Source organism: Lampetra fluviatilis, chromosome 34 (assembly GCF_964198595.1).
Source record: "Lampetra fluviatilis chromosome 34, kcLamFluv1.1, whole genome shotgun sequence".
Classification (NCBI taxonomy): domain Eukaryota; kingdom Metazoa; phylum Chordata; class Hyperoartia; order Petromyzontiformes; family Petromyzontidae; genus Lampetra; species Lampetra fluviatilis.
In genome coordinates, this window is record NC_136308.1 from 1,606,328 (window position 1) to 1,627,768 (window position 21,441).

The 21,441-nt window shown below is 48.4% G+C and overlaps 1 protein-coding gene across 1 annotated transcript in view; it reads right to left on the reverse strand.

Annotated features, from left to right (window-relative positions):
- The window catches only part of LOC144944273 (forkhead box protein P1-like), a 345,410-nt gene that overhangs the window by 299,557 nt on the left and 24,412 nt on the right, over positions 1-21,441 (reverse strand). The window contains exon 2 of the mRNA XM_078872291.1: positions 5,445-5,600. The gene's annotated coding sequence lies outside the window, so the exon portion shown is untranslated. The remainder of the gene's footprint in view (positions 1-5,444; positions 5,601-21,441) is intronic.

Sequence of the window (21,441 nt, forward strand, 5' to 3'; positions counted from 1 at the left end):
ATCTCCCATGTATCTACACGCTCTCTACGCATATTCACGTGGACTGCATTAGCGACGGCATGGTTTCTACGCGGTAATACACCTGCCGAACACATTCCTCGTCACTAATGTATCATTGTTCCCACAATAAAAGAACCTCTACACTGCGTGCATCACCTATCCAGAAGACTAAACACAGAGATACCACGAAGTCAAGAGATTACACAGTCAACGAATCAACGTGTCTGTGGACTTAGTTGATTGATAGCGATTTTTTTTTCAAGTGGAAGACCTTTAAGATAGCGCATTTGTTCTCCCCCTCAAAGGCATATCCGGAAAATGCAAATAAACACAGTATAAAAAGATGTAAATATCGAAAATAAAAAATAATTTTAAACCTTTCGAAGTTCTAAACACATTAAAGACACGCGCACAGCAAGAATGCGCTCACATGTCAAAGCGAGAACTGCGCATTCCTGCACGCCAATAACTGCGGCCTTAATCACAACAATGTTTTACGATCGACAAACTGTGTGCCACACATCACAGGTAAAACACACGCACGCCAACGAAACAAGAACACAAATACGTGAGCAGGTGCATTGCTTAGCACCACGCAACAAAAAAGAACAAAGCTAAATAATGCCAGATCTTCAGTTGTTGTTTTCGCGTGTTATGGGGTTACCAATCTACAACACAACCAGAGCGCACGGCCGTTCTGTCCCGGTGTTGGCCACTGCTCGGAGGTGTCGGCGGCTTTGACAGTCACGATGCTCTTGGCCAGTGGGTGCCACCACCCCTCTGCGTGGACGCTCGCTGCGTAAGACGAAGCTTGCAGACGCCGCAGCACGGCGGCCACGCGCGTGACAGCGACTCCACAGAGACATGTCTTCACGGGCGCCTTACACGGATTGGTTATGGCAACTACCACTTAGTGCTACGGAGCTTGCTTATTTTACACCCCCCCCTCCTCCTCCTCCCCAAGTCCTTCCTCTGGGACGACTTTGTAAATAGGGGAGGAAGCAGCGGCGGCGGCGGCGCGATGTTTAGGCTGCTATTAGTGCCGTAAAGTACCTGTCTGTGCGGCTTATCCGCTCAGGCGTGAACGGCGAGCGGAGAGGAAAAACAAGAGGGGGAGAGAGACGGGAGAGCGAGCGGGAGGAGAGGGAGACGCGAGAGAAGGGCCGCGCCGCTGCCGGGCGAGGTGCGAACGCGATGGCCGCGCGGCTCTGAAGAGCGATCGGTGGCACGGAGATGGATGGAGGGGAGGCCGGGCATCGGCAAAAGACAAAGCCACCCCCTACCCCCACCTGCACAGACTGTTGGGGCAAGGGCTGCGAACATGCACCGATTACGGGGCTGGCACGGTGCACTGGGGGAGGTGATGGTGTGGCCAGAACCACGCGCGCAACACTTTGTTGCTGCTGTTGACACACCACACCAGGTACACACACACAGCTAAGGAGGCCGAGTCGGCTTTGGGTACACGACAATATCTATCCCTCTACCCACAAATGAACTCGTTTAAAGTGCTGTTTCGATTCACTATGTTTTTATTTAATTGCTATAATTACAACTCATTCGCTCGTCGCAAACTTGTTAGCCTGCGTGTGCCCTGACAATGTCCAGGCCGAATTGTTTCCTGTAGCCTCACGACAAACGCGACCGTTTAATTGCGTATTACAGATGTTGTCGGGGCGGGCTCTTACGATGCAACGGGATGTGAATTAATGCAAGAGGTGCAGCGGTGTGGTCATACATCTTCCTATCATTGGCTTCGCGATTAGGATGATGTGCCACGCACGTGACGGCGTATGTGACACGCTGCTGCTGCTGCACATACCGGACAGACGTCAAGTTGTGTACTACGCACGAACGTTCATTACACGCAAACGTCACCGCACATGGAACAACAATTAGACGGGGAAGTGTCCACCCGATATGCATTAAACATGAGCACATGCTTTGCGTGGAAATGTATCGTTATACACGCAGATGTTACGTACGTCTTGCGCTGTGCGTGTAACAACTGTTGGATGAAGAGACGGCACCGCAAGTGAAAGTTTGAACGGCGTTGATATTTTATATTTATAATTGTACATTTTGTGAGCGTTATATTGTTTTACAGTAATGGTAGATCTGCCGCATGATTCACATCGATGTTTGGGGTTTTTGCTCCAATCAGCAGTTAATACACTATAGCTAAACTTAAAGCTTTTTTGTACTTTTAACATAAAAATAAGATACTAATTTTGTTAGCTTAAACAATATATGTCGCAGAGATGTGCGGATAAATTGAGCTTTAGAAAATGCTTCGTCTAGCCGGAATTCAATTTAAAAATTATTGGCAAATCTAATGATCAGAATTGATTTAATTTGTCCTAAAATCCGACCGGCTGATTTCAGAAGTCATCCTTCCCCAATTGACTTTCATTCAACTGATATAACCATCACTTTAAATATGTATATATGTAATTAAGGCCACGTATTGTAACAAGAGCCTCAAGGATTTTTAAGCTACTTCGGTATTGTGCAGACACATTCTATGTTACTCAACGGCACTAATTTGTGAAAATTCACAGGAATCCAAACAAAAGTGTGTTTAGCACATTAGAAATAAACAAACACTAATGCACAGGAAGGACAGATAATGAAGGTTTTTTGTTGTTGCAAAACTGCCCACAGTAATGTTGACCTTGGGGCCAATTCACCAAGCGATGAGCTCACAGCTGTGATGTCTGTGATGCGATGGCTCACGAGATATGACCGCTCCATCACTTTGGAGAAAACTGGAACTTAATTCAACGCGTGTCTACAGTGCTTAATTACCGCCGAAATAAATCTGCTATCGTCCCGTGATTTTCTCTCTCGCCGAGAGTGCATTACGGAGAATCGTTTTCAAATCAGTGACGCAGTTGCCAACAATTATTTTCACTCTCAAACCATCGGGGCACATCAAGCTTGCACACATGCTCGCATTCATTGTCCACTTGACGCGGCCGCGTGGAAGTTTGATGTTCAAATCCTCATTTCCCTTACCCCCCACCCCTCTTTTCCACCTCTTTGGTCGGCGACGGCCAGAGACGTAGATCGCTCGACGTCGCTTTACGTTCTCCTTGTGTCGAGACGATCCGTTGGCTACGCTCAGCCGGAGCGTGCACACGCACGCACGCGCGCGCAGGCGAGAGAGAGAGCCAATGTTGAACGATGCGCGATCTTGATTAAGAGGGCAGTTGTCAATGTCACACCTTTCATTTTCCGAACCCCTTTATTCTCGCGTGAATAAAGGGGTTCCGCTGTCTCCGTCACCAATGACCTTACCAAAAGGCTGTCATTTAAGCGGTGGAAATGTGTGGGATCGCGCGCAACGGGCGTTAAGATGTAAATTTCAGCAAATTTGAAAGAAAAAAAACCACGAGCGTGGAAACGGGGATTCGACAATAGATCAATTAGCACGAGGACGGACATTCCCAGGAAATAATCTGCCCATCTGTAATCGTAAAAAAAAAATTATACGAGCTTAATTTACAGTAATGACACAATGTGTACAATCTACAAGTTACCATGCGTGTCAACGTGTATGCACCCACGCGCACGTGCACGGCATCCTCACGTGCACCACACTGCAAAGTCCATCATTTACCGCTTAACCTAACAAACTGCTCAATAAAGTGATGTTAGCGAGCACCTATTGAAGGTCACCGTGGCACATCTTGTATGGAGGGGCGAGACCAGCATCCACACCTGTCTCGTCCAACTTTGTCTCCCCAATGCTGACGCTAACCACACCGAGCTAATCATTCAAGGCCGAGCCAACCTAAGACGGGTAGCAGCTCGGGTATAAAAAATAGCAATTGCTACGAGTGTTGAGTCACGGATGTGAATCGAACCCAGGTCGTCAGGGCCGTTGCGCAGTGCGCGAACAATCACAGTGCCACCCCTCCACACGTCCGCGTGCACTATATGCATGCGGACACGCAGAAAAACGCACACGCGCGCGCACACACACACACACACGCCGCACACACGCACGCACACACGCAGTGACATATAAAAGGGACTGGCAGTGAGTGAAAGAGCGCAAATCCTGAGCAGCACCCATGCTGACTGGCGCCCAGCTCAGCCCCAACCCAAGACAAAGATCCCCCGTACAGCCTGTAACAGACTGTTGGGGCAAGTGCTGTAAGCGAGCAGCACCTATAAAGGCCGGCACGGCACACTAAGTGGTGGGTGGCAAGCACCACGCCCAGCCACCTTTGTCTCCAGAGTGGCGACGTTTACTACACACCGTACCGGGTACTCATTTGAGGCTGAGTCAACTTAGGGGAGGCACCGGACCGCTTCAGATAATCGTCACTGATGTTGGCTATGAACGGGAATCGAACCCAGTTTGCCGGGGTTGTAGCACAGGGCCGTAACCACTACACCACCGCTCCCCGGCCCCAACCACACACGCAAAATAAAGACGCACACACACACGCGTGCGAACTGCAAGCTGCTTATTTCATTTTCAAAAGCTGGAGTGCGTTCGATTTTTTTTGGGGGGGGGTTAATTACTCAACGATAATTTCCACAAACGGTCTGTCCGGTTAAACTTGTGTGTAAGATACATAATCGAATAAACATGTGTATGGGATCACACCCAATGTCATTTCAGCTTCCTGTGCCATGCCAAATATAGACTGCTTGTAAAATGATTCACGATATCCGACTGGAAATAAGTAAATGTTAAGTTAATATTAACATAAGTTAATTAACATAATTAACATGCGTTAATTAACATGAGTTAATATTAAGAGTGAACATTTGCTGGAAGCATTCCTTAAAATGTTAAAATTCAAAGCCACGTTTTGGCAAAGGTTGTTCAATATAAATCATTAGCTAGGCGTAGTAATATCAGGGCGGTATAATTGTGGTAATTGTTAAATCATAGTTTGATATTTTAATCCATTAAAGCTGAATGACAATAAAACAAAGAGCCTTTAATCAAATATTTGATAATTATTTATCCAAAATCAGTGATTCATAACATTTTTTTAAACAAGCATAATTAAGCGTAATTTGTTCTGAATCATTATTAACGACATTTAAAAGGACAATACATTTTTATTAATATGGCATAGAGATATCGTTCGCACATTTCATAAGTAGCAATTAATTTAAAATAACGTCAAGACACATTTAACATACACCTATGTGTGTTTGAAAGTGCTACAATATATATGACTGGCCTTTGCTTGTGAATGTATGTCGTCGGTCTATTAAAGTCATTCATATTGACTTTTTTCCATTTCATTTTCCCATGCAGCCATTAAGTAAATACCAAAAAAATATATATGTTCACGCCAGATATTTATCTATGATAACACACGGCTGGTAGGCCACTTGAAAAGGTCAGCCTCTGCCTTCTCAGTCACCGCCCTTGTGGTGATCACAGACACGAGTCTTAATTCAAGGAGACTTACCCTGATCGCACCGAGACAGATGGTGCGCTATGAGGGATGGGAATTCCGGTTTCCAAGAAAGTGCAGCCTCTCCCTCTCTCTCCTCCTCCTCCTCTCTCTGCCCTCTCCTCCCTCTCCTTCCCCTGCACCTCGCTCAGACCCCGAGGCCGGTGTCGGCTGCAACGAAACAAGAGGGAGGGGAGAGCTCTGCTGTCGGCTGCGTGCGCGCTATCTCACCTCGGCGGGGATGTGTGCGGACGAGCGGCGCGCTCAGCCAAACGGCAACGAGGCATTCGGTACAATAATGCCAAGATGTGATACGAGGTAGGGTGTTTTTGCGCGCACGTTTTTGGAAAGGGTAGGAGGGGGGGTTGGAGTGCTGTGGCGGCTGCGTAAGGGGGGGGTGGTGGTAGGGGGAGGCTTGGAACATTGCAGACAGCCACCATCAACCCCCAGGTACTTTAGCCATCTCATTATCTCTCCATTCCGTGCAACTCATTACACCGCCAGGTCTGATAATAATCTGGAAGGAACATCACTGGGAGAGGAATTTATTATGAAATGAATTATTAATCGAGGGAAAAAATTAATAAAGATAGGCCTTCACAGGAATGGCTCTTTCGACTCAGGGCCTTTAACGGGGCACGTGGCGGCTAGAAGCTTTAAACAGTCACTTGGGCGCCGGCTTTGATCAATCAAGGGTGGACACACAATCGTGACACGCGGAGAGTCTGAAACACACCTTGCCGCTTTTATTGCTCATTTTTATTTCTGTGTTGGAGAAGAGAGGGCGTGGGGCGGCGGCGGGGGGGGGGGTCTTCTATGGTGTTAAAAAATAATAGTTGGGGTTTTTTAATGTAGAGAGATTGGGTGGAATAGACAGCATGAAACAGAGAGATATTGCAAGAGATTGCATTAGAATCTCTGCATTTTAAGACTCCCAAGTTAGGGATATATTTCTTTTTTTCTTTCTAGGTCGGGTGAAATGTACTACACTGCATAGTCATAATGCCACACTGAGTCCGATGTATAAATCCCACGCCCTCAGCACACTCACAAAGACCCACATCAAATGACAGCATGGCTCCATCTTCTCCCGTAGAGATACGCCAGCGATAACGCTATGACCTATTCATAATTAAGGTACAATATTGCACCGCTCTACATTTAAAAAATATATATTTTAAGAGATTGAGATATTTGAAATGTGCCCTAAAATATTCACACACCCGTAAATATCCTTCATTTCATTTTTGGCAACAATGAATGATGGGGATAAAAGAAAGACCCAAAAAATTCCCTGTAAAAATTAAAAATCAATTTATGTCATAGCCACATCAGACCGAAAAAGCGGGCAGTGGAAGCTGTAACAATGGGTATTGATTATATGCCAGGGATTGTCATTAGCGAGACTTGCAGTGAATGCAGGTAAACAGAGGCAGCATGTAAACTCTGCGGCGCAATATGCCAACTTTCTTTTTTTATATTTGTTTAATCCCTGAAAATATTTGGTGGCTTACTCAGTAAAGCAAATTAGCTCGGTGGAAATAATGCTGCGAATAATGGTACAAAAAAAAAGACTTGTTGTGCTTACAATTTATTTTCATTTCATCTGTTTATCACCAATTATATTCCACTTGTGTTAACAGTGGGGGAGAGAGGGGGGCATGTCGTGGCCAGGTGAAAAAATGTTGTTTCAGAATTCACATGGCCTCAGGGAAGAGTCCGGGAAGACAAGGAAACCCAGACTTGATTATTTCAGCTGATGAGGGCCATTGAGCTCAGCAGCTCTGATACAAACAAGGACGACCACAGCCCAACATCGTCTGGCTGTGGTGGCAGTTACAGGACATTGCAGCTACCTAGAAACCCAAATATATTCATAGAGTTGCATAGAGACCCAAAGAGTTACATAGAGACCCATAGAGTTACATAGAGACCCACAGACCATAGCCCAACATCGTTGGTAGTGGTAGCAGTTCCAGAACATTGCAACTACATAGAGACCCAACGACATTCATAGAGTTGCATAGAGACCCATTTAGGACAGCCCAACATCGCCGGTAGTGGCGGCAGTCACAATGCATTGCAGAGTGGGAATGTGCAAACTAACAAGAGTGAAAAAAACAACAACAATTTTTAAACTAAACTCACGTCTGAATTTACTGCAAACAGTAAAAATAATAAATTGCCCTGAAACACGAAATAAACCATTATAAAGGATAAGAGATACTATCGTTTATTTATAGTATTCATAGCAATTGTGTCAGAGGTAATTCTGCAGCATGGCTCGAACACATGCGGCTGAAGAAGGCAACATTGCAATATTAACATTGGGAATGAGACCATTCCAAAAATTTGGTGGTCAGCAAGACAACTCTTTCTAGAGACATTTCAAGTTGCCTCTCTTATCCGATGCTCGATGGCACTTGTTTAGGTTCTCAAGCAATGCTTGCCAAGTGCCAAATATTGCGATGTAGTGGCGATTGTCCTTGTATTTGAATCAATTTGAAAAACATCTACATTTCAGGTGATCCGAATTTTGTTTGTTTTGGGAATGACGTAATACAGCATGACCTCACTTCTGTGCTTTTCCTGCCAACAGTGATGTCACGTGACACCGAGTGATGCCACTTGTGTTACCATAAAGACGCTTTAAACCAGCGTCCTTCACTAATTTTCAGATGGAGGGGCTAATTTCGCCGATAAGATATCATCAGCGTGAGGGCCACCACACATTTCAGAAACCATTGTTGGGTTTGTGACAGCAGCACGATGATGCTGATGGGGGTTGTTGTCACATGTTGTGTATTGTCGGGGGGAGGGGGGCACTAACGACCACCAGGGGCTGCAAGTGGCCCACGGGCCTTGCAATGAAAAACACTGCTTTAAACTATTACATATGTAACGACATTAATGGGCCGTTATATGGCGACAGTGGGTGTACTATACACAAAGGCTCACTAGAGGGCATATTCCGGATGTCACAGAGGTCGGGTCAGGACATGGCAGTCTGGGTGATCCCGCGAGGGCACGTGACCGGACGAGGGGGCACGGGGGGCGCCGGAAAAGGGTGAGTGGGCCACGTGATGTGGACCCAGACTCTTCGAGAAGGATCGAGAAGGGGGCGTGACCAAGGAAAATAAGCCGAGCCCAAAGGGGGAGCGTGGCTGTTCAACCCGGGAAAGAAGTGGTCTTCTCCGATCCTCGATCTTCAGTCTCTTCACACGACGGCGTCGGCTGTTCTGGTTCAACCATATAGTGATTGCGCTGTCTCCCCGACACACCTGAGGACGGCTGCTTGCGTTGTGGCCGAAACGTCGTGATAATTATTTTATAATGTTTTATTTTTATTATTTCATTATTTCCCTTCTACGTGACTTTACCGAAAGAACCAAGAAGATGCGTTCAAGTGGTGAGGTGGTTAGGAACGGTGGCCACCAACTTATGTAGTTAACCTGTAATGTACATAGTCGCTCGGAATGTACATACTACTCCAAAGAAAATCCCAAGAAAGATAATAAATTGGCGTTAACATTTTTTTTTCCGCTGAAATTGACCCCGACTACGTTGATGTACAATGTTCGATCCCGGAGCTTGCTCAAGATAATGGAATAACCAAATGTATACAAACGGTTTCTTGCCATTGGTGACTGGGCTAAGACCCTCAACTCTCTACACACGAGAAGCCGCTTTAATCACACGTGGCTCTTCAGATTCGTACCTAGGATGTATGTACTTGTATGTTGAACTTCTTTGGCACCGTACGCAGTCAACCGCGTTAAATCGGATGCTTGCTGAATGCTCATGGACATTATGAAGCACCCCTGAGTGGTCAACACAAATAAATAACGTATGTATTCCTCTCGGTTTGGTCCAGGACACGTCGCCAAGCAGGGGATGGTGGCTCACGGTCAAGAATAAGAACGGAGCGGCAGTAGCCGAGGAACGTCGGGACGCAAGCGAGGTGACGTCTACGGAGGAGACGGAGCGCTTAAATCAATCCTGGTGCAGACGTCCCTACGCAAAGGGGCTGCGCGATAGTGAAAGGCCGCAGGGCTGGCTACAATCAGCACGAGTATGAAGCTGGAACACACTGCGTCTGTGTCTACGTATACATATATGCATGTGTATTTGATTAGAGTTTACGTGAATGTATATCCATGCATATATATACACAGTATATACACTTAGCAGGTGAGGTGGATTATTATTACATCGCGTCATCGTGAGATGTGGCTGCAGCTTCGCCGGAGGCCTTCATCCAGCAGTGACCAATGATGCTGATGCTGGTATGTCCACAGCGCAGCATCCTGAATGCATATTCCAGCATCAGCGAGTTCAATTCCCGGCCACGGCTCACATCAATGGCAAGTGAGATCTGAACCAGCCCTCAATAGCCCACTTCGCAAAACTGCACCGACCAGCGTGGTGAAGTATGGCCCAACAACCCCACGCTTGACCAAGCATAGGCATGCTTCCATCCGGCAGTGGATTTGCCGTGGCCGACGAAGACGATTGACAACATCGAATGTCACATGTTATTTTGGGTGTTGCTGTAATAGTGAGGTGCTGTGGCCCATAACGCTGAAAACACAGACATCTGCACGGCGAGAAACAGAAGCAAATCGGGCGTGAATATAATATAATAATAGACATTGCAGATGTCTGGCCCCTGGAAGCAGGTGACGCGGACCGCGAGAGGTTCTTGGCCATAGAGGTGAGGAGTGATGACTGGCTGGCAATGCGAAGTAGTGGGAGGGGTTATTGGCCATAGAGGTGAGGCGTGATGACCGGCTGGCAATGCGAAGTGGTGGGAGGGGTTTTTGCCTGCGAGGGAGATGTACAAAAAAAATGCGTGCCGAATTAAATAAGTAAATTAACAATTGTCGCATGCGGAACCGAGACCCACTGTGGGTGAGGCTCAGAGCGGATGAGACCCACAGTCTCATCCACAGCGGGTGAGACCCAGATTGGGTGAGATCCACAGTGAGTGAGACCCACAGTGAGTGAGACCCAGATTGGGTGAGACCCACAGTGAGTGAGACCCACAGTGAGTGAGACCCAGATTGGGTGAGACCCACAGTGAGTGAGACCCACAGTGAGTGAGACCCAGAGCGGGTGAGACCCACAGTCTCATCCACAGTGAGTGAGCCCCAGAGTGAGTGAGACCCAGAGCGGGTGAGACCCACTGCAGATCTCACCACAGTGGGTCTCACTGTCGAGGCTGCTACAAAGCGTGTAATGTTGGAAGCAATAAGCCAAGGCATTCCCATCAGATAGCCGAGCTCACGCGGCAGAGGTGTCGACAAAACGGATGCGGAGATAAAGCGATAGCCAATCTGGGGAAACAGATCCATCGGGGAAAACTGAATGCCCCAGAAATTGAAGCCGTGAAGTCAAAGTCAAGAGTGCCCTCCCATACCCAGCGTGAGTGCAGGGCGCTGCTCCATCTCCATTGGCGGATCAAAATAAATAAATAGTGGAAACTCTACATTGCTCCGGCAGGTGCCAGTCCATCCAAATTGGTGCAGCCTCAGCAGTTGCGGCTCAATTAACTTATCTGTGGAAGGATGACAGTGATAATGATGGTCACGAGTATGATTCTACTGTTGACTTTGCTCTTTCTGCTGCTGATGCTGTTTTTGCTGATGATGATGACATTGACGCTGCCGTTTGTCGAAGGCGATGAAGAAGATGCCGCCGATGACGCGACGATGACGATGGCGACGGAGGTTGAATGCCGACTCGCTATCGCACCAAAGTGACGACAACAACAACAACAAGATCAACAACATCAACGCTGACGACTGAACCAACAAGACAACAACAACAAGATCAACAACATCAACGCTGACGACTGAACCAACAAGACAACAACAACAAGATCAACAACATCAACGCTGACGACTGAACCAACAGCAGGTTTGGGATTCGACCTCACGACCCCACCACCCAGCACTGTTCCCCCAACTGAGCTCGCATCACGGAACGAGACGTTGTCGACATGCGCACGTGATCGTCACAACACGCAGAGAAGAGGTGGGGCAGCAATAATGGAGGGTGGGTGGGGGGGGACATTGGGGGAAAGAGAGATGGCCTGCTGGCTGGAGAGAGAGAGGCTTAGGAAAGGGTTAGACCACAGCCAGAGCTCAGCGAAGAATAAACAAAGTATTTAATTTCAAAGGAAGGCTGCACAGACATTCCATTGTTTGAGTAGATTAGTCGCCCAGAGAAGAAAAACACCAGATGCAGTTTCTAACTCCTAGGCACATTCCAGTTTTTTTTTCGCTGCAGGGCTGACACGAAAGTGAAACGCTATCTAGCGAGAGAGTTCTGTTTGCCAGCGGTGGGTAGTTTCTACATTAAGGCACCGCCGTCGACTGGTAACCCCACCTTGGAGCTTGCGGGGAAGGGGGAGGAGGGGGTGCCACGACTTTCCAGTTCACGGGGGTCCGGAATGATGCTCTTCTCTTGGACGCAAAAAAAAAACCCAGCTCCTTCCTGAGAGGTTTGGGTGGCTTCTTTAACCGACGGATTCAGTTAACAGGAGACCTCACTGAGCTGCCACACGACTCTGATAAGAATTAAGGAGGACGGGGGAGGGGAGGGGGGGATGTTGAACTAAACAGTGGAAGGCTGCCACCGTAGCTGTGATGGTTTAGCTGCGCCCTGGCCTCGCAGGCCGAAGGTCGCCGGTTCGATTCCGTTTCCCGGCGTGGCAGTTTAAACGACGGTGGAATGTTTTTTCACCCGCACCTACTAGACATCTGTGAGAAAGAGCTTCATAGCTCATCGGATTCCTCCAGTCTAAATCAAGATTTTGATTCTGATAAATCTCCCCCCCCCCCCGAAACCCTCCACACCCCCCCACCTCAGTCCACCTATCAACAGAAATAATTCCACCCAACAGTCGATCTGCAGGGCGCCTGTTGGTGGGGAAGAGTGTGGGTAGTTCCATCTCTTCCAGGACATTCAGCCAGCGTGGAAGAGTAGGCCTAAATGCCCTCTCGAGGGGCTCGCCCTCGTGGAAGCCCTTCCTCCAGCGGTGGCATTAACAAGCAATTGCAGGGCCGCACCTTTGCTGGCGAGTGCCTGTAACTCAGAGGGGAGAGAATTCACCATCCTGGTAATTGGAATAATTGCCAGAATTCGACCGATGTGGAGCAACAACTAAAATTTTACTTTGACGCAGTTGAGCCAGATATTTTGGCTCGGAGTGGTGCACGGGGCCTCCTTCGTATTTGTGAAAAGTTCCCCGCTGATGTTGGCCACGAGTGGGGAAATAACTCGGCTGGCCCAAATGGGAGCGCAATCCGCCCTCGCTCCCCGCGTAACGCGCGCACGCGCTACGTGCGCGCGCTACGTGCGCGCGCTACGTGCGCGGACTTACACAAACACATACCTTCCCGGTGACCTTACGCTCGCTCCGTACATCTCCTCGCTGCCTTCCCACAACTCCCCTGCACACCCCCCCCCTACGCAAATCCACGTGCCTGCTGCGAGTGAGCTGGGGGGCATCCGATGCCAGATGCCGCCCCTCTCACGCAGGCAAGGGGGCACGCCGGGTTTGCCGCACTGACGTCGAGCAGAGCCTCGTGCCAAGAGCGACGCGTCCACCTTCACCCTCCCCGGGCGTGACACTCACAACGCCTCAACTGAGCTTCATGGCTGGTGTTCAGCAGGGTCCTGCTTTTGATGATGATGATGCTGCTGCTGCCATGCTGTTAATCATCAGTTAAGTCGATCGCCAGGTCCCGTGTGGTGGGGTAAAGTATGGGGACTCCGACTAAAAATGCCACTCGAGAGAGATGGTTTGTTTCCAGAAGTCCGTCTAGTGGAGGCCCTTCCACCAGCGGTTGCGTGTGTACGCAGTTTCGGTGCTGCACCTTTACCATTAAATTTTTTGGTACTTATGGCGAAACTATAAATAAGGGAGGGGAAATCGGACGTAATGCACGCACGGGTGGGGAAACTCGTCTGCAGCTATGCCACCAAGTTCCCCGTGTGCGCTCGGGGTGGCCGGGCGGGCGGGCGGGGAGTGCTATAATCTTTGATGTTTCTCCTCGGGCCTCGACTCCGAAAAATTTGGAAGTTAGCGTAACTTACAAGTCACCTTGCCAACCCCCGGCCTGTCACAAAGATTTACTTTGTGCGCTTCGAGGCCCAAGCCAGCGCGGGCTTCCGTGCGCTGAGCCCCAGCGAGAAGCTTGAGCCGGTGCCAGCAGCGCGCGCTGGCTTGATTGAAAAACACGGGGGTAAGACTAAATGCTTGTTTGCCGAGATTTTGCGCCGCTCAAGGTAAGGTCGTTGCCCATTACAGGAAAAATGGATTAGTAATGTAATACCTCCGAAAGTAATCTGGATGTGTGTGTGGGGGAGAGGGTGGCGGTATTGCTTGGCAATTGAAATGATTCAATCAAAGGGCTACACACCCAGTACGTTTTATTCCTCGTATTATTGTTGAGTTTATCGACAGAAGTGGCGTGAGCAGGGCTGTGCGGTTTTCTTCGTATTATTCTTAAGGTCACTTGCAAATGAGACATTCCCAGTCCCTTGAGTCCTTTTCGGCTGGTTTAAAAAAAATAAACTTGAACTTCATGATTTGGGCTTGTTTTTGTTGACGTTATGGCTGGCCCACACTTGTAGGCTGGTGAGTTGTGAGCTGAGGTTGGTGAATTACGGGGACATAATCTACCAGGCCTGAAGAGGACAGTCCAGCAGGCAGGCAGCCGCCGCGTCAACTCACAATGCGAGTTGGTTTTCTCTGGGCACTCTGCTATCATTACCGTGCACAAAGGCACTTAGAAATAATGTGGTCAACATCGCAGCCCGGGCGAACGTATAAGGGGGTAGGGGCGGGCTTTGCGAGTTGCTGGCCAACGCCACTATTAAATAAAAAAAAGTTGTTCTTTTACCAGGTAATGCCCACTGGGCTATATATCTGTTTTCCAGAAGCGACCTGGCCACAAATAATAGCCGAACAAACAAAGAGGCGTATCATCATGTGGACATTGATGACAGCCACATACTCGAAACGCATGTTTCTAAATGTGAAGGGAAAAACCGGAGGACCCGGAGAAAAATCCACGTGACCACGGGGAGAGAGACACCGCAAACTCCAAATATACAGCAGGCGTCAGGTTCGGGATCGAACCCACGACCTCCTGCGTACCAGGCGAGGTTGTTAACATCTCACCACTGCCGGCACCCTCCCATACACCGAGCTCGCGAGAGCTACTCCAGAGGGTACTTGGTCGACTACTCAGCGCTGATCGACAAACCGTAGTGTGACCCCTTCACACTGCTAAGGGAAACAGAAGATGTGGGGGGGGGGGTGGGAGATTTAAGAAACTTTCCCCATTGTGTTTACTGCCGCGTCGGGAGATCGAACCGGTGACCTCTGGATTGTAAGTCCAGTGCTGACCGTTGCACAACGGTCGAATTCGATGTTTGCTATCTATTCAATATATACAATCTTAAATCAGATAGAATGCGTTTTATTACATATCTTGACTTAAAGCTTTTGTGACTGCAGGAATTAATATTATATGGGTCTTTCTGTAAAGTCACGTAGAACACATTTATTTTTTTAAGTATTTTTTTTACACATTTTTGTTTTATGTGACTTTACCGAAAGTCCCAAAGAATGATTACATATCGTTTCAATGTCCTTCATGAAACGCTGTTCAAGCTCACTGGTATGTGATGTCCTGTAAGATGAGGATTTGAGTATAACTCTTTGAAGAGTTGTTGCAAAGGGGCGTTAATTGTTGTTTTGTACTGTAATACCATAAGTGTAAAATTCCATTTGTTGGTTATTTCCACTGTTTGATGCGGCCACAGGTCTCTCAAGGCCACTTCACAGCAGAGGCATGTTGCGTTCGTACGTAATTATGCCCTTTAACAATGAGCACCCGTCATAAAAAAAAGTAAACTAATAACAAGTTATTTACAAAACTTGGACCTCATATCCGAAGGGGAGGGTCATTGCCGTGAAGATTGGCAGTTCACCAGCATCGATACAAGCTAGACTGACTGCTGATGAGTCACTGCGTGTCGAAACCAGTCCAGAGTTTGCCTGTCTTGAAACAACGCTGCTGGAACGACGCACTCCCAGAAGGCCGTGCGTCTGATGGCGTGTGTAAAGACGTACTTTGATTTTGGACGACGGATAGAAAAGACACGTGAAGGAGACGTCATGTCTGCTGAGTTAGACAATTATTTTAAAAATACAAATGATAGCTGCAGCGCTTTTCACGCAGACCCGGCAAAGAGGCATGCTACAATTGTCAACCTCTTACATGGGCTATATACATCCAACGGCTGTGAGCGAAAAACCTTTCATGGCTGTGCCAGCTTTACTTTTAAAGCATTATTAAAGTACAGCAATAACGCAAATAGTAACTGCGTGACGACATTGCATGTTGACTTATATCCGCGCACTACTTCATTTCACCTGTTTCGCCTATGTCGTTTTGGGTAACCCAGGTGGCACTCTTGGCAATGAGACCTTAAATTTCGATTTTAAGCTTTCGTGACTGCAAGGATTCATCTTCTTGGTTATTTCGGTAATGTCACGTGGAAGGGAAATAATAAAATAATATAAATAAACAGACCTGTTCTTCACCTGAGGACGGCTGCTTGCGTTGTGGCCGAAACGTCGTGAGAATTGTATTTTATTGTTTAATTTTTATTATTTTATTATTTCCCTTCTTCGTGACTTTACCGAAAGAACCAAGAAAATGAGACCTTATCCTGCTCTTCCGAGCTCTCACCCGGCCAAACCGACTGGACTCTGACGCGACGTCGTGTTTTGGTCGCGGGCGGCACGTGCGCAGCGGAGGGAACAGCCGCGCGCACGCGGTGAGATCCCGGCTCGGCAAGCTCGCGCCCTTCAATCCCCCGCTGTTCTGATCCGGTAATTAAGTAGTTACTCCTCCTATTAACCACTATTCACCAACACCGCGAAGTTGCTGAAATACATTCATCCACTTTTTCCCGAGAGCCCGCGTTCCCGTTTAATTGCTGTCACGATTCATTATTTGCGCGGCGCCTTTTCGCGACGCGCACTCCTCCTCCTCCGCCGCGTCTCTCCCAAGCAACGCGACCGCGCGCGCAAAAAAGCGCGCAAACACCCGGGGCCCTTCAACGCGTGCTCAACAAAAGTGTCCCTGCCGTTTTCGTCATCCCTATTTAATTCCCTCCCCCCCCCCCCCAAGACGCGACAGCGACGATTTAACTTGTACACCTCAGCGAGAATGTTTATTTTGCCGAGTTAAGTGGGATGCATTTCCCAGCGATCGCTAGAATTGCGACATTAACATCGCAATTTTAGATGATCGTAAATATGTCGTTCGCACTTTTCGTCCGTTCGTCCACCCCTCTTTGCTTCGCGACTGCCTCTTTCTGTCTGGAAAAAAAGGGATATTCTGTACAGCAACTTGAGATGCAGTTGCATTCAGATGCCACGTAAGTGCAAGTTGCATTTGTGTTGTGAGGATTACTTGGGCTCCACCGATGTCCACAAATTGCCAGTGCCGATGATGCCTCGAGTGCTGGAAACAACCGCAGCAAACACAACAGTAACGCTTGGCTGGGAGTACTCGCGGAACATTATTTGTCGTATGTATGCATGTCGGACTTCTTTTGCACACCATACGTAGCCAATAGTGGCAGTATAAAATTTAGTAAAATAGAAGGTATTATCACGGGGGTGGGGGGGGCGGCAGTAATAGGTGAAATATCACAACGGCTAAAAATAATAATAATACCGCGACTTAGCGATACTTTTAGTTTCTTATCCTTGCCCCGAACTTTCGATTCGCACAGCTGGCTATTACGGTGGGAAAGAAATTCAACGTCACACCTACATAGGAAGTTCAGCGTACACACCTACATAAGGAGTTCAAGGTGCACACCTACATAGGAAGTTCAAGGTGCACACCTACATAGGAAATTCAACGTCACACGTAAATAGGAAGTTCAGCGTACACACCGTGCTTGGTTCAACGCCCACGCGCGTAGCTGTGCATGAACGAGTCGCGCCCGCCCGAGTCTATTTCTCCGGGGTCACCCAGGAGCGGGTGACGCTGGCTCACGGCGGGAGCGCCACCATCACCGTCGCTCGCAGGGGAGCGAGCGCCTCGACCGCGGTCTCCCCCCCCCCCCCGCGCTCACGGCACGGCAGATGCTCCCGCTCGCGCCCAACAATGTCGTGGGATGGGGGGGGGATCCTTCGGGAGTGGAGACTCGGGAGGCGGCGGCGTCGCTAACGATGGACGGGGGGGGGGGGGCGAGAATCCGGTGCGAGTTTACCGCGCCGAGCGCCGAACTCGTGAGAGCGCGCAAAGACGTCACGTAACGGTTTCACACGACCGGGCGGGCACGGCCGAGTGTTTTCTTTCTCGCCCCCCTCTGTTTTTTTTCTTTTAAACTTTGCCAATCTGCTACAGGCAGCGGTTGCACCACAGTGCTTTCAGTACTTAGCTCGCAGCAGCAGAATGGAATGCAACTCTCTTTGCCGCCAAATACAAAAAAAAGGAGGGTGACCGTTTAGATACTAGAACGCGCACGGGTCTCAGAGTTTATGATCACTAAAGTCATGCCAGCAGCCCTCCCCACTTTGCAATCCTCCGGGGTAAGTGAGAAGGGACATTTCTGGGTCCCAGTCATCTTATATTCTGACGGCTCAGGCCTGAGACGGACTCCACCGTGACACCAAATGCTGAATCTCAAAACCACGTGAGTCAATGCGGGTGGCATTAAAGACCCAGACGACTTGACAAAACTTACGCCATGTAAATGACGGGCTTGATAATGCGATTATAATCGCATTACACTCCGAGACAGTTCAAACCGTTTTGAATCGCAGATGTGCTCGAACGTTATAGCTCTCCGCCATGTTGGCGGGTTCTCCCGCCGTGTTGTCTGGCACGATGTCCATCCGACGTTTCGCTCCACCATGCCTATTCAGTTCCCGGAGAAGCTCCCAGCACGTGGAGCACCGCGGTAATTTCCAGCGGAGCTCCAGCGTTCCGGCTTCGCCGAGTGCTCTGCGTTACAGCCGTGCGCCACCACAGGCCCGGCGCGCTGATGTCTAAATTTACAAAGTGCCGGTTTTCCTTTACAATGCAATGAATGCGCCCACCGCACGCAATTACGCTAAGTGCTACCACAGGTTGGCAGCAGCAGCAGCAGCGCTCACATTGCAGCCGGCGAATGCAGCGCACATCTGGAAGTCAACGATGCAACGGCGTGCTCAAACTCCCGGCATTGCAGCCGAAATAATCACCGGGCTGAAGCAGGTAATGGCAGTTTCCTTGGCAGTCGTACACGCGGCAATTAGTTCCGTTTCCACCTCTTTATAGTGACTTTTTTTGTATTACAGTCTTATTATTTGAGCTGAAGCCCGGATTAAGATTTCACTCTCGCTAATGGGTCTGGAGCTGCTGAGTGTCACGTCTGGGCCTGTTCCTCACCGGTCTCGATGAGGCACTTTTGTCTGCAGGCTTGGTGGATCGCAGAGAGATCGTGCATGAGACTCGTGACCTACTGGGCTAGTGAGGTGACCAAAGAGATAGCAGCACTCACGGACACAAAACATTGGGTTGTGAACCATCTGCACTCATTGGCCACCAATTGGATGCCTGCTGTATATTTGGAGTTTGCAAGTCTCTCTCTCCCCATGGTCATGTGGATTTATCTTCGGGTCCTCCCGTTTTGCCCTCCACATTTAACAAACGTGCGTTTAGAGTATGTGTCTGCTAAACATTTCCACGCGACAAGCCACTTCGTTGAGCTATCAATCGTGATAGCCAGGTCGCTTCTGAGAACAGAGCTACATAGCTCAGTGGGCCTTACCTGGTCAAATAAAATAGTTTAGTTTTTAGTTTAGTTTGAGAACCCGGTCTAATCACGTGTGGGGGCTGCCCAGATTCGAGCCCAGGATTCGAGCTGTCACGGCTCAGTGCTCTGAGCCCTGAAACCACCGGAACCACCACCCTCCAAATCCACTCATTCCATCGCTCTCCCACTCGTGCCCAGCATCCCCCGCAGCACACACACTGTGGGGTTTTCTCTGGGTGCTCTAGACCCGCCCCCCCCTTGTAAACGTACCTCGAAATGTAATGGGAACACACAACTCGAAGCACAATTAGACGTGCGTACATGTGTCCCACAGTGACTACAACTGTCAAAATAACACTGGTACGTGGATTTGGGACCCCAATAATACATATTCTATCAATAAAAGCGGTTATGCCGCACATCCATTTATCTGCACAGCAGCAGATAAAGTCAGTAATATGGTTATTGTGTAATTACTTACTGTGTTGTTCCTCTTATCCGCGCACTTGCGTGTAGATAACAGGATGGATGATGGTACTTCCTTGAGACCTCTTGCAGGTCAACTCAGCTCAGGCCAAACTACCGGATAAGCGCGGATAATCATATGAATGTACACGTTTCTTCTCTCACCTGTGCAAAAGCTTCTCTCTATTATCTGCATGAGAATGGATGTGCGTGAAATAGGAAGGTCTGAGGATTAACTTAGGAGTGCTGGTCATAATAAAAGTGGGAACGCTTTGGTTCTTGCCATGTCTTGCTCAGGTTACTGCTGGCGTAAGGGTCTCCACGACAGACAGCTCCAGACGGCCTCTTCTAGAGGGTATGGTGTTCTATTCTTCCACATTGGCCAGGCATAAGTACGTATGTTTATCTTCTTTCGCACCATACACAGCCAACTGTGCTGATTGGAGGTGCGGGGCAAGGACGATCAGACGTCTTAGACATTGTGCGAGTACCCACACTTTAACCCACCGCACACACGATCTGCCAATCGGCTGCGGTGAATCAATTTACACCGCTGGGTGGACAGACGCTCTTAAGAAACTCGCACAGTCGATTCAGCTGCTACGCCGGTGACTGAATTGAACCAGCGGCCTCTGGACTGCAAGTCTAGTGAGTTGACTGTGAGGGCACGGCAGAATTCAATAGTGGCAAAATAGTTGGTTTAACTGTGAATTCAGGACCGGACCGAAGCAGACTTGGAATTAAGTTTTGCAATAACATTCTCTTAAGCTGTAATTTACATGCATTTATTAATCATTAATTTTGAGTCAGGAAGTCAGCCGGGTTTGAAGTGCAACACAAGCAGCGATGAGATTGGGGAGTAGAACAACAAAATATTTTCATTTCCAGGTACAGATTCTATTTACACATCCTGGCTGCCAAAGTTCAGAGTGCATGCATCTACAGTAACCTTGAGACCTCAATTAAAACTGAAAAAAAAAGTTAAAAGAAAACCGACATCAATTGCCAACACGCTGACTGCAAACTATGCCGGGCAGCTAATTCATTGCAATGTTTAGGGCACAGAAACCGGACAAGACTGTGCAAGCGATTGAGCGGCCATGTCTATAGGTTTAGTTTGTGTCAGCTTTTGAAAATAACAAAAAAAGCACTTCAAAAAGAGCTCAAGCAATCAACAGAATAAATACTTCGCATATTGCACAGTACCACTGGCAGTACACTCCAGTAAGTACATCTTTGAATGGGTTTAGAATTCCTTTTGAGTAGCGGTGGTGGTGAAGCCCTTACACCGCTTGCTCAGGCTGGCAGAAGGGCCTCCACCAGAGGCTGGTCTAGAGGTAACTTGGCCTACTTTTCCACGATCACCAGACGCAGTGGAAGTGGGAGTACTCACACTTTACCCCACTGCATGCGACCTGCGGATCCACTTATTGTGCTGTGCCAATTTGACACCGATGTGTAGCAGATAAAAGTCAGTAATATGGTAATTTTGTAATTACTTTGTGTTTTTCCTCTTATCCGCGCACTTGAGTGTAGATAGCAGGATGGATGATGGTACTGCTTTGAAACCCCTTGCAGGTCAATTCAGCTCAAGCCAAACTAACGGATAAGCGCGGATAATCAGATGAATTTACACGTTTCTTCTCTCACCTGTGCCGAAGCTTCTCTCTACTATCTGCACAAGAATGGATGTGTGGATAATAGT